Source organism: Aplidium turbinatum, chromosome 5, assembly GCF_918807975.1.
Source record: "Aplidium turbinatum chromosome 5, kaAplTurb1.1, whole genome shotgun sequence".
Lineage (NCBI taxonomy): Eukaryota > Metazoa > Chordata > Ascidiacea > Aplousobranchia > Polyclinidae > Aplidium > Aplidium turbinatum.
In genome coordinates this window covers 9,204,151-9,218,980 of record NC_137476.1, presented here as the reverse complement: position 1 = coordinate 9,218,980, position 14,830 = coordinate 9,204,151, and positions in this window count along the sequence as shown.

The window sequence follows — 14,830 nt, the reverse complement described above, 5'->3', positions numbered from 1 at the left end:
GATCATTTCACAAACCTTTAAGACGTTTTACTGAAAATGAGAACACTGATCAATATCAATAACTAATTAAACTAAACAATTAATAAACTAGTGGTCAATGAATCATAGCTGTGAATGCATTTCAATAGATTTATATTTGCTTAGTTTTCAGACTTTTTTACAAAGAGGGCTTCTGTTTAAGAATGGCCGAACTAATGCAGATGTTACTGTGTCTTTTGGTATTTGTCACTGCAATACATTCAATCGTAAGTTAACAAGTTATTTTTATTTTATATGAATCCAAGAAGAGATTGTGTTGCTTGCATTAGCTATGCAATGACTTTTTCTTCTGTAAACACTTAAGCTACTTGTGTTTCGTGCTCACCTAGATTCTATAATAATCCTTATCTGATTTTTTTTACCTGAGTTTACACTCTTGTACGTTTTCTCCACTACGGCGTTAGACTGGTGTTTAGAGTTACATGAGAAAATTACCTTTTGTAACAAGGCTACAGTAGATTATTAATTTCAAAATTTTGTAGAATTGTCAGAAGAAATCAGAAAAAATTGAAGGAACAAATGTGGCTTATACAACTTTCGAATCGGATGTAATGGAAAGCAATGACACTTCTAACTTAGCTTCCCAATCGGGTACGGTAATGTCAAAGTCATTAGAACAATGCTGAAGGCTAGGCTAAAGCCCAAACCAAACAACTTATTTGTCAGTAGGCTACTGTGAATATAGTCGCAGACATACGAATTAATTGTACCTGAAGGTGGACACAAAAATTGGCTTCCCTGCCTTCCCGTCCACTTAATCTAAATATTCAACCATCGGGCGTAAGTCTAGATATGACTAAAAATAATTAAGCTACGCTTTGATTACGTCTTTAGTATAGGCTAATACAGACATTTTAGTCTTGATCAAAAGGTTAGGCTACTGCTCGAAATGTTTCAATATTTTTCAAACGAGTCTTGTATCTATGCAGGCGATCGGTGTAATGTAGAGGTTCTCGCCCTTTTACTTTAGCTTAGCCTACCCTTTGTGTCGACTTTTTAAACATAAACGTTCTCCAATCATTTTTCATTTTTTTCATACGCTTATCTGGGGTAGATACAACGCTATACAGTATAAAACACGGCACTGTTTAGTAACTTTACTCTCTTGATAAATGTAGTTTATCCTCAAGGGACGAATTTCTCCCAGTTGAGAACTCTTGGTATAGTGTGCCACACTCAACTTTGGCTAGCAAAGTTTAACAAATGTTCTGATCGTGTAGTTTTAATTAGTAGACTAATATAACAATGTTAAAATAAAATAAAAATTACAACGTTTTTGGCCACATACACAATACCTATGTTAGCCCATATCAAGTAACAAAATGACTGATGCTATAGGCTACATGCTTTTGTTAATTGATAAGGGCTAACATAGGTATGGCCGAAAACGTTCGTATTTTTTAATTTATTTTCACGTTATTGTATTAGGCTATGTTAATTGCCGTGAGGTTGCTGTAGGTAGGATTTTTTTTATTGTTCAAGAAAATCACTTCTTTACCAAAATTATAGTTTTGATTACTTATCAAATACGTAAATGCCGCTGGCAATCTTTGCCTAAACAGGGTTTGTCTGAGGATTATGCTTCCACTGAATTTATTTGCGTTCAGCATCAATTCAAGCAGCGGTGAAAGCACAGCCTATCCTGGACTTTCTATGACTCCAGCTTAAATTAAAACTCAAAGAGCATGTTTGTTGGAGGACACATTTTTAGTAGTTAATTGTAGCTACAATTTTAAGCAATTGTGAACGAAAAGGCTAATTTATAATGTTTATTTTTTATAGATACTTTTGAGCCTGCTTCTGTGAACGTTGGTTCCACCACAACGTCAACTATTAGTATCAGTTGGACAAGACCAACATCCACTGCACTTCGATCTATTACTGGCTACGAAATTTCCTGGACTCCCTCTCACAACGGTGGAGCCATGAATGTCAGTGACATTATATCGTCTCTTATCATAAACCTTGTTTCCAATACACGGTACAGCATAGCCGTTGCCACTTTGTATACAATTGGATATCCTTCTACAGCACAAAAAAGTGGCCAATCTCAGACTGTTATCGGAATCACAGGTACTTTAATGCGTAAAGTGTTTTTTGAAAATCATATAGTTTTTCATGCAATGCAGTAGCAATGCTTGTAAGTAGTGAGAACTACTGTAAAACAGCATATAGAATATTATAGATTGATAGACGAGCAGTGGCGTTTGCTAAAGGGAGACGGGCATTGGGCCATGCCCTCTCCTATATTTCAATATATTTTTTTTTAATTTTTCAGTAACTTAGCTTGAAGTTAAGTGTTTTACGTGTAACTTAAAAGTATTAAATGTTATTGTTTTTCTAAAATTGTCAAACTGAATCGAATGCCTCCCTCGCCCCAATCCTGAGTATGGTTTTTATAGGCCATCTTAACTTTTAAGTTGAAAAATTCATGGCTTTGTTATTAATTTAAGTTAAGCTACCTGATCCACAGAATTTGAAGACTAAACAAAACGTTGCAAATTTATTAAATAGACCAGTGCTTTTCAAGTTTTAAAAGAATGGTTCTTAATTTATTATTTTGCGAAAATTTCTGCTCAAACCAAGTAAAGTTAGTTTACAGCTAATTGTTTTATCTGTTTGTGGAATAACCAATGGAAGGGTTTGTTCAATAAAGTTGTGCACCTAAGACGATTTTAACATCGGTAGGCTAAGCTACAATGAATTGATCTGAATTCAACTGTTTTTTACTTCACTTGCTTCTGTTTCATGTAGGCTTATAGACCTAACCAGACTTGGACAACTAGAATTTTTGTAGTCTTTCGAAATTAGATTAGAATTATAACAAATTAGACTAGGATTAGAATTAGAGCTACCCAAGTTTTCAGAAATTATAGTAGAATAAGAATTTAAACTAGATTAGAATTAGTTGGACGCAGTTGTCATATATCTTTTTTTAGTTGGATGAAAACGCCAATGTGGCAACTCGGGATCAAAGTGTCATTACAAAGTCACAGCGCCAAAACCACTTACGCATGGGCGCCGATCCCTATAGGACAGCGAGGCATGTCCCCACCATCTTTTTACATGCCCCGCCATCTTTTTACATTATTTTAATAACGTAATAGGGAAACTATTAACCGAATGTCACAATTGTATTAGTCAGACGTTTAAAATTTGGAAGCCTTAGTTTAGTTAAACAAGAGGTTTTTGGGAAATTAAAACATCTGTACCTGAATCTTCATTCTGAAGAGTCTTCGCCTCAGGCTGCATCACAACTGAAACAAATTTGTCCAACAAGATGGCTCACATGTGCAGCTGCTGTAAAAGCAGTGCTTGGTAATTAAGTTATAAGTCAGTATTGGAAGTAGCTGTGAGTCAATTTGATTCAAATGTAGCAACGACTGCTAATTTGCTTTTGAAATCTTTTTCTTGTGGGTCGAGTGTGCTTAGATTATTAGAGACATTATCTGTCATTCAGCGACTGGAACGTTTTAACAAAGCCTTGCAAGGTTGCACGGTGACTGCGGCTGGCATGCTTGAAGGTGCTGAACTTTGTAGTGCTCCACTACAAACTCCACCATCTATGCAGTGAAGAAGAATTTCATCGTGTCTTTGTAAATGCTGAGAGAATAATGGTAATGGAGGATTGCAACTTTGAGTCATTGTAACTTTCACGTCCCACAAAGATCCCAAATCGTCTTCAGCATGGACATGGCCATCGCCAGCCTCCTCAACTTCAAACACCGTAGACGAAATATCGGTCAGACTATTTTGCAGTCATTGACAGCACACAGCAAAATCTTACTGACTATTTCAAGTCGACCGATCTTGAGCACTACAAAGTTCCGCAAGAATCACTCTTTAGTGGAAAGCTACAATCACATGAAGTAAACGATTATCCTGAGTTCTCTGACACAGAGTCCCTTGCACAAGAACTATGCTTCTTTCGAAAGCAGTAGGCCTACAATGGAAAGTTGGTGGAAGATTTTCGAATGATATTCAAAAAGATGCTATCCGCTGTTTGGCAAATGTTTCGCAAGTGGAACTTTTTGTGCGACTTTTTCTCATATCACCAGCCAGCTCGTGTTTAGCTGAAAGTTCATTTTCAACTTTGCGACGTGTCAAAACTGGGTTACCATCGACCATGACACAAAAACGGCTAAATCATGCAATGGTCTGCCATGTGCATAACAAAGTTTTGAATTTAATCAACCTCAATGACCACTCCAAAGACTTCGTTTTTAATTTGCCGGAGACTCGTTGCCAAGTGTTTGGACGTCTGCTGTCCAATGCTGACACTGACAATTAAAATATTTATACATCGCATTAGACTTGTACCTACTGTATTTGTTTGTTTGTCAGAACGGACCCCCGATCTTTCTAGCTCGCTTCGCTCAACGCCGGTTTCTACTTTTTCTAGTAAATGTCCCCACCAATTTTAGAGAGCGATCGGCGCCCATGCACTTACGTCATTATATAGGCTACATTGCAACGTCAGCGAATTAGTGAATTAATCAAATTTGGGATGGAATGACATTGTGATCTTGATCGCTTTATTGCATTTTCTTTGTATAGCGTTGATAAGAGCGCAGTATCCTTCCATTTGCAATAAATACTGTTGGACAAACTAAAATTTTTAACAAAACTGGAGATTGGATAAGAACTACAATTAGAGCGAACAAGTTTTTACCGAATTAGGTTAGAATTAGAATTACCGACATTTCGCTCTAATTTATCGAATTTGACAACTAGAAAATCTAGTTGTCCAAGTCTAGGCTTAACGCACTATTTCTGGGAATTTTAGACCAATTCAGTAGGCCTGCAGCTTTTTGCTTCAAAGCTCTCCCTATTGAGTCATCAACTAAACCCTTTTTCAGTTAATTAAATCCGGCTAACGAGTATTTAGAAATAGCTAACTTATCTGCAAAATTATCATTAGTTGCTTGAAGAAAAATGGCGAGTGTTAGACTGATATAGTCAAGCTGCTACACAATGACAATTTTTCTTGTTGTTTAGCCTTCTACTGTAGGCTATGGTGGGCTGCTGGTGGGCAGGACGCCCTCCTACAGCTACGCCGTTCATGAGGAGATTTTTTGTTGACAAGCTTCGTTTCGCATTTGTTGTTTGATGCAGATGTCGCTCAAAAGATGAAGCATGGGATGCCACTTATTCTCCATCCCAAGTTTTTTTGGTGTTACCGTATCACCTTTTGTGATATTAAATCAGCTTCTAACGTAGCCTACGTTAGCTGGATTACAGTATCAATTAAATTGTTAGTTTTAAGTGATTTCGCTTTGTTTATAAAACTAAATGAATTGATTTAAAATTTTTGATATATTTTTAGGTATTGTGAAGCCTGCTGGTCTCGTTGTAACTGGTACGACATCATCAACTATTGGCATAAGATAGACAGCATCGCCAAGGGGTGGTAATGCTAAAACGATTAGTAGATACAAAGTTTCATGGCTGCCAACTCATAATGGTGGAAGCTTCAATTTTGTAGCTTGGATTACTTCACAGCAAATCATCAGACTTGCTTCTAATACACAATACAGGATAACTGTCGCTGCCGTATATTTTGGTGGACTGGGTGATGTATCAGATGCAGTTAATGGAATCACAGGTGATACATTATTCTTTGTTTTCACAATCTTTTTAAAAATTACACTTCATTGTTCAAATGCAATGAGCAAGAAAAATATGTAAATTTAAATACTCTATACTTTCGTCGTCGGCACCAGCTCATGTCTAAGCATTAGCCTTTTCTTGTCGGATTTGGCTTTGGATAGAAATGTAGATGTGGCTTTGGAGGCCAAGTCTATCTTGAGAGGAAAAAAATCACATCATATCGAGGATGGGGACGTGTTTTTTAGCTTTTCTTTTTTTAGTGTTTTGTTTTTCTTGAGCCTTTTGTTTCCTGTTTTTTTCGAATAATTCCATGTCTTTCCTAATTTTCTTCCTCCAAGTTGACCTGTCACTGGCAAGTTGTTCCCATGATTTCAGGTCAATATTTGCTTGGTTAAGGGAAACTTTCAGCTGATCTTTGTATTGCATTTTCGATCTTCCAGTTGGTCTTTTTCCAGTCTCTAGTATCCCATAAAGCATTAATCGAGGAAGCCTCGTTGGGTACATCTGTTCGACATGTCTGCCAAGCGGAGGCGGTGTTGCAATATGCTAGTTTCTGGGCTAGGTAGCTTAGCACGATCGAGGATTACATCATCAAAAGAAGATCGGTGAAACGATTTTCCCAACGAGTGTCTAGCATTTGCCGTGCAAATTTAAACAGCCTCATTCAATTTTAAACTGGTTTATATCTGCCCTTGTTGTTAGATTCATATGATTCTGCTTTGTTTCAAAAATTTTGAGTTAATTTTGATTTATTTGTAGATGTTGCGAAGCCTACTGGTCTGGCTGTAGGCAGTGCAACATCGTCAATTATTGATATAAGTTGGACAGCATCATCGAGCGGTGGTAATGTTAGAACAATCACTGGATACAACGTTTCATGGACATCAGCTCATAACAGTGGAAGCAAAACTTTTGGTGCTTCGACTACTTCAAGGCAAATCACCGGTCTCACTTCTAACACACAATACAGCATAACTGTTGCTGCCACGTATCAGGGGGGAGAGGGTGAGCTAGCGGATGCAGTCGATCAAACCACAGGTGATGCAGTGTTCTTACTTTTCATAATCTTTCAAAAAGTTACACTCCATTGTTGAAATGTGATGAGCAAAGAACATCTGTTAGTTCAAATACTGCTCAATATTTAAATATATAATCAAACCATTGGGTTCTATAGCTATGCAATTATGTGGCGACACAGAGAAAATTTCAGATCCAACTTTAACGTCTCCTACTTTCATAGAAAAAGCTATGTACTTGCTAGTGAACACTGGGAGTTTCTAATGTAGTAATTTTTGGTGTAAGCCAGTTCCTCACTCACATTATTTTCTGCGTGTCATATTTTATTTTTAAGTTACAATTCAGAAGTGATTTTGTAAAGTAATGTCATTAATATAAAACATTTCAGATCCAGCCAAAGTAGCCATCGCCGCTGTAAGTAAAAGTTTGGACAAGAAAACCCATGTAAGTTTGATTTTCTAAAAGTACACGTTAGCCTAAATAACTAAAACTTTCATACCCAAGTTTATTTACCCATTTTGTTCTGGCTATCAATCTAAGCAAACATAATGTTGCACTGATATAGCTAGCTTAGTCTGCTCCAAATTGCATAGGCATTAGCTTACACTGAAGAGTAAATGCAGAACTTTAAATCTAGGTGTTTATCCGGATACGCACAATGAAATTTTCTTGTAATTTGCATAAATGATTGTTAAAAAATTATGGATCACATTATTGGTATCTACGAACAAACTTGAAATAAAAACTTCTGTTCTGGATTCTTGGTTCAAACCCTGGCCAAGCAATTTCTATTCTGATGATTGGATTTTGTTTGAAACTACTTTTTCTTTTTATTCAGAGTCATTTCTGAACTTGTTCCTGTTAAACTGAAATATAATTGTTCCATTTCCATGTTCTTTTTTTTATCTCAGTTAAAAATTTTCATGAGTATTAGTATACTGGTCCATTCAATTGGGTACAAACCCACTTTGAGTACAAGATGAGTTACAAGCACAATGTATCTTGTTCAAGAGAACAAAGTTCGAAGTCTGGCGAAGTTTCAAATTTTAGATCTGGCATTTCCAAACTTCATACACTTCCACAGGGTTATGCGTCAATTCAAAGCCAATAATTCAAAGCGGTAAATTCAAAGCGGTGAATTCAAAGCGGTCAATTCAAAGCCGATAATTTATTTACCATAAAGTCTATAACCCTAACATTAACCCTAACCTTAACCCAGGGATCTCTGAAGAACAGAGATCTCTTCTTCAGAAATCTCTGCCTTAAAATTTCGTCTTTGAATCATCGGCTTTGAATTGTCGGCTTTGAATTGTCGTGATACTTTTCCAAAGCGTCACGACCATTTTTAACATCATTTAACGTAGTAATACAAACCCAGCCAGAAATGACATCCAGGTCACATCTGGGTAACAAATAAGCACCCTTTTGGGCCCCAACCGAGCTGTTCGGCTGGGTATCAGATCAGATTGTTTGCAGGCTCATGTCCTTACCTAACTGGGTAGCCCAATAACTATGTAGGCAGCCTAGTAACCATATAACTTGCTCGAAAAGTTAGTCAAGGAAAGTAATAATGATATTCATACAAAAAATACAATAAATTGTAAAATCCATTAAAAAAACTGAGGGGTTTTAAATTTTAAAAACTGTAAATTTTACATTTTCCGGAATTTAAAACTGTTCTAGCAAGATCATAGTTTCCTAATGACCAAACCTTTACAAAAAAAGCTCAAAACGCCGGCAGTCAAAGTGTTAATGACCAAACCTTTCTTAATGACCAAACCTTTCTTGACCAAACCTTTCTGCAATAAACACCAATGCTGCCATTAAAAAATGGTGTAGGCTATTAAGTTTTTAATTTTTGAAACTAAGTTAATGTTTGAAACTCAACTCAGGCTGAATTTTATAAAATGTTGTTTTGAAAACGGGCTGCCCAGAATGAACCCACGTAAAATTTGACATTAATACTTGTAATAGCTTAATGGACAACACTCTTCTTTGTCATCTGGAACGGAGTTGAGCAAGAGTCGAGCAGCTAGAACGAATGGGTTCCTTGATTTCAGTCGATAGGGGTGCTCGTTTGAAAGAGCAAAGATCTTGGAGTCAAAAAGATTGTTGGGCTTCAGTGCCCGTCGATCGAGATATAGAGTGGCTTTTTCGCGACGAAGCTTAGCACTTAGCAGGGTGGATGCCAGCAATAGTTAGAAGATTGTCCAATGGTGTGGGAAGCAGGCATCCGGTTTGTGCGCAGGACGCTGTTGATGACAGTGTCAATGTTGTGGCAATAAACATTGTGGAACCAAACAGGTGCACATAGTACTCTGCTGAGGAGTAGACATGGCTAGGGCTGCTATACGCAACGTGTTAGCTCTCGCTCCCTAGCTGTCGAGCATGCCAAGCGCTTGAGTAGCGTAGCGCCAGATGACACTTTCTTGCGCAGTGACCGTAAATGGTGGCTGCACGTAAGCAATCTGTTTAATGTCAACATAATGCATTTCGGTTTGGAGCAGAAGGACAAAGGTTTTCCATTGTTATGGACATTCAGCTCACGATCAGCTTCCCGATTGTGTAGATGGAAAGTTGCTGCCACAGTTTTGGTTTTGCTGAGTTACCGTGGCCATTTCGGGAGATAAGTTGAGAAGTTTTCTATGTCCTAGCTCTGTGTTTTCTACGTTTTACCACAACTTTGTGGAGAAGAAAATTATCTGATCGTCTGTGTATGCGTATTTTGCGGAAATCGTAGGTCATAGGTAGGCTATAGATATTAAAAAGAAATGAAGCCGAAACTGATTTCTGTGGGACATCATTTTCCAGGCGTTTCAATCTGCTATTTAAAATTTAAAGTTTGGTGTACATTATTGTACAGTAGCTTATTAATCTCTTTCTCTCTCTCTCTCTCTCTCTCTCTCTCTCTCTCTCTCTCTCTCTCTCTCTCTCTCTGGAGATATCATAGCTGATACAGCCCTCGATGTATGTAGCGCCTACGGCTTTTTTTCGTGTTTGCTTTAGTCTAATTGCCGTTGTGAAATTTGTGCTTGGTAGGAATTTGAAACGCTGACTTAAAATTAGGGCGTTTCCTCGGAATTTGCACCACTTATCAGGGTTTGATTTACATACGTAGTTTTACGTTGTTGTAGCGTTGCGCATTTGACACATGCTGCATTGCTTGAAGCAATAAACCTCCTTTAAATCAATCGTTCAGTGTGAAACACAGTTTTTTTGTCAGTTTTTCAGTTTTCAGTATGGTTTCTGTCGGCCAGTTGTGTGGTGCCTTATTTTCTCAGTCAGTTTGCCACGGATTCCTTTCTTGGAAGTTACGGTGTTAGTTTAATTATGGTTGTAGTGTAGTTTTTTATGTTCTAAATTAGTTTAACTTGTTCTCTTTGTAATCAAGGCATTATTTGGCTAAAACCTTCCGACGTGGAAGTTCATTAATTTCTTTGCAGTAAACTCATACTTGCAAAAAGGAGCAAGGTATTGTTCTCAAGATCACCCCCACTACATGCTAGTACCCCGGATGTTGCTGTAGTAGCTACAGCTAGGTATGGGCGAATGTTCAGACCACTCGACGTCCGCTGCAATGTACAATGATGTTCCAGGTTGATCGATCTCGTGCGTCTTGCTAAATTTTCGTTGGGTTTTTGATATGTGGTTGAAAATTGTGCAAAAATGTGAATCTTTGAGCTCCTTTTGACCTTCAGCTTATTAATAAGGGTCATAAAAGTCGCCTTAAATAATATTTGTTCACTTGAATACAATTCTAGTAAAGATTCACAATTCAGCATTGCTCAACAATTGTTTTCTTTCACTCAGGCTGTAGTCAACTTCAATCCATTGACAAACACCGTTGGAGTAACATACACAGCCGTGTTTGCAAGTGGACTAGGTCAAGTGAGGAGATCAAGTCCAACTCCCCCCATCACTGTATCTGGTCTTACTCCAGGCCAAACATACGAAGTCACCTTGTTTGCAACCGGTCAAGGTGGCGATGGTGAAGCATCAGATGCACGTGCAATTACTATGGGTATGAGAGATTGTGAAGGCTGTAGAAAAATAAGTATAGGTCTATTGGCCATAAGCAAATCATCGTATAGTCAGTGTGGTTGAGAGGATAGTTTTTGATCCCGGTGCTTGTCCAGGTGCCGACCCAGGTACCAGTCAAAGCACCGATGACATTCTAGGGCTCTTGAAACAAGATACCGTTAGTAAATCACTTATTCAAAAATACTTTTAGTAAGTTAGTAGTAAAATCATCGAGAAAATAAGCAGTTTTCTCCAAAAAGCAAAAGTTATCTCAAAAATAAAATGGACTTCATGCAAATAGCCTACCCTATAGAAAACAAAATACGAGTTTGTTTTCTTTCTTGGCCTATTGGAAATTTTGGGGCCTCTGAGATCATTCCGTGTACAAAAGTATGTACCTGAGAAAAGGATGGTTTTAGAGGATCCGTGGAATGCTAATGTGGACCACTTTGATCTATAAAAGTTTGATTAAAAGTTGGCCATCTTGTTAGAACAATTGGCCTACTTTAATTAAAACTGACGAATTTTAGCTTAGTGAAAGAAAAACTGACAAAACTCAAGTTAAAAAAGATTATTATTACAAACAAGCATTTATTTGCTCACAAAGCTCACATCCCCTGGCTTGACTCTGGATAGCTCACTCTCACATTGTTCCCATTGCATCCGTTGCGTATTTGTAATCTGCAAGTCGCTGCAGCAGATGAGGTTTATCAACCAATCAGAAGGCAAGATTTAAACAGCTGATTGCTGTCATGTGACTCATCACGTCAGTAAGTAAATTAAATGAACGTTTCGCCGTGGCCAGAGAGAGAGTTAAGGCCAGAGAGAGAGTTAAGGCTAGGAAATAGTAATTTTGATTGCGTTAGTTTAATTCTCACTCCTGCCATTACTCTTTTTCCCCTGTAATTTACAAACAAAGTTTAAAGAAAGAATCAACTCTCTAGCTCAGTGGTACCCAGTGTAAGGATCGCAACCCAAAGTTGGGTCACCAAAAGGTGTTAAGGTTAATTTTTTTTTCTTTAAACAAAAAAATATTTTGTATAAAGTAGTTGTTTTGTACAATATATTGCAATTAAGCAATTCCTACAATTAAATATGCGTTTATCGATCGTTCTTATTTTTACAAGTACCGATAGGCCTACCTCCTTTCATTCTTACTTTATGTTACTTTTGGCCAACTTAAAGCGCTATCAACGCGTAACGTTGCCATAATATTTTTTTTTTTCTTTTGGATGCCTTCAAAGTAAAATATTAGGTTTAATTAATTCACAAAATTTTCTAAACTTCAGTTTTTAAATCTGGGTCGCTTCGAAAAAACCTTGGAAACCACTGCTCTAGTTGAATGCTAGAAGGGTCACAATAACTGCAGTCACCTGGTTCATGGGGAAAATTGTCCTACGTCAAAACACTCCATCTGCTGCAGCGACCTGCAGATTATAAATACGCGCACCGGTCAGGTAGCCTACCGGTGTCCGACGTTTTTTTCGTAAACAGTTCTTCGTAAAGCAATTCTTCGTAAGCAATTTTTTGTAAAACAATTCTTCGTAAACTTAATTCTTTGTAAAACAATTCTTCCCAAAGCATTTATTCGTGCATGCAATGGAGATTTGAGGTATACGAAGAAATGCTTTACGAAAAATTCTTTTACGGATTTCATTTCACCAACAACTGTTTACGAACAATTGTTTTACGAAGAATTGCTTACGAAGAATTGCTTTACGAAGAATTGTTTACGAAGAATTCGCCTATAACCTGCAAAATCTCCTACGTCGCATTCAGAGTCATCCGGCAACTGACGTCAAAAATTAGCTTGGCCATTTGAATTCTACATTTTTAGATTAATTTTATAAAAACCAACCACAAGTTTTTTCAACAAATTTTTTCTTTGTAGCCTATGCGTGCTTGATTTTCCACTTCCATATTCATTTTGGTCAATTCCAATCATCTTCTTTCAACTCAACAGCTTCTCTGTCGTCATACAATACTTTGTCGTCATTTTTACTTGTGTTTATACTCTTTCCCTTTCGCAATTGTTGGATCATTCTACTCACGTAGTCAGTTTTTCTTAAACAACGTGGCTTTTGTGTTGTAGATGTTTGTTAAACTTATTTTGCAGGCTACTTAGGTTCATTTTGGTTCGCACTTGCCAACAACATAAACAAGTATTCATATACAGATCCTGATTCAGTGAAGAATGTCGTTGTCAGTTCGACGCCTGGAAATGAAGCCAGACGACTTAATGTAACTTGGGAGCCACCTAGTGGAACGGGAGACGCCATAACTGTAAGTTTTTTTTTTTAAGTTTCCAATTTTGACCCTGGCGTATACATAGAGATGATAAAATACTTATTTGCTTTTTGATTTTACAAGTTAAATAGGCCATAACAGCGCGCTTCAACCTTTTGTCATCGAAGAACCCCTGATTTACTTTCGCGTTTGCCATGGAACCTCCACTAACAAAAATTTAGATTAAAACAATAACGTTCCTGTTGATAGCATAATAATGAACAAGTGACGCAACAACTATCAAGGTTCCTTTTTCAACTATTGACTGCACTCGACCTCTTGTTTAACTAATTAGCCTACTTGAAGTGTGAATGCGACTCGGTGATCTAAAAATTCCGAATGAAGCATCGATGTATTCAAACAAAAAAATCAATTTTCCTAAAAAACGAGCAATCCTTATGAAAACTTTTTAAACTCATGGTACCCCACTTCATGTTCCGCGGAACCCAAAGATTCCGCGGAACTTTTATTGAAGAGAACTGAGCTAGAGCAACAACAACGTTTTTGGGTCGAAGTAGGCTACTACTTAGAGTTTTTCTCGCCCAAAGACCATCAATGTTTTTAGTGGTGGCTGGTCCATACAAACTGCATAGGTTCCAGCCCCCTAACCTTTTTAGCAGAAAGAAGCAGTTCAACTATTGTTCTAGCTAAATCCTTGAAAATGGGGTTACTCTAAGAATGTTTTGATCCTTTCACTATTTAAAAATGTGTTGTTTTGATGAAACCCTGAGTCGCTTTAAATTACAGTTTCTGTGAATGACGTTTGTCTAACTATGAAGCAACTTTAAAAAAGCAAGAGATTGCGTATCAATAATCCGCGTCCTACCTTTTACAGATTCTTTTACTTTACTACACAGTTTTCTTTTTCGATGAGCTGATAAACTGTGTGTCACATATTTGTGTATTTGGGGTGAAAAATATGAGACTATCATTCTATTTAACTGTTAAGTGTGTACAAATGAATGCATTCAAGCTGTAGCCTACAAAGCGATCTTGTAATACCAATGCATGTAGGAACAATGTTAACAGGGGATTTGGGCATTTTATTGTAAACTATAGTTGCGGAATTCGGAATCTAAGCTCCAACTGAATGCTTGATTTTTTTCTTCTAAGATAGGCCTACAATCCTTTTTATAAATGATAAAGACACTCCATTACCGAAGTACTTTGCGAACTTAACAATCGGAAAAGGACTATAACTTATAATTTCTGCAGGATACCTGAATTCACAAATTGCGCTTCTGCATTTGAAAGTCTTTATTTTTGGTGAAGAAAAGTATTTATCAATTAGGTCTGTTTCTTTCTACAGATTCATTACGTCAGCACAACCAATACATCGACCAGTCCAGGTGGTAGTGTCTCAGTTAAGTTTGTTGACACCAGCGGCCAAATACCAGCAGTACCTGGTCACAACTACACCATATCTGTTGTTGTCACCAGTAATGGCTTAGATAGCCGTTCCAGTGTTGTCAACGCTAACTCAAGTAAGACTTTGCTTTGTGTATCGCCTTGGCAGTTTTGGAATCAATTCACACTTTATTATTGCGGATGATTGAGTGCGCGCCCGTTGTTTTCAACGTAGGCCTATATGTTAAATTATAACCTCAATGGGTTACGTATTGTTGCATGCAGAACCAGAGAAACCAAATGTGTTCGGAGTTTCTAGTCAAAAAAAGTTGATGCTAACGTGGGAAGACCCTGTTGGTAACGTTCACTTTTATGAAATGCAGAGAGACGTTGAAGTAAGTAAATATTAATCAATTAATTTAATCCTGCCGATTGTACGAATCATTATGCATTAAGCAATGAATTGAACCATTTTGTCTTTTTTTAGCCTGTTCAAAAGATAAACAGCATT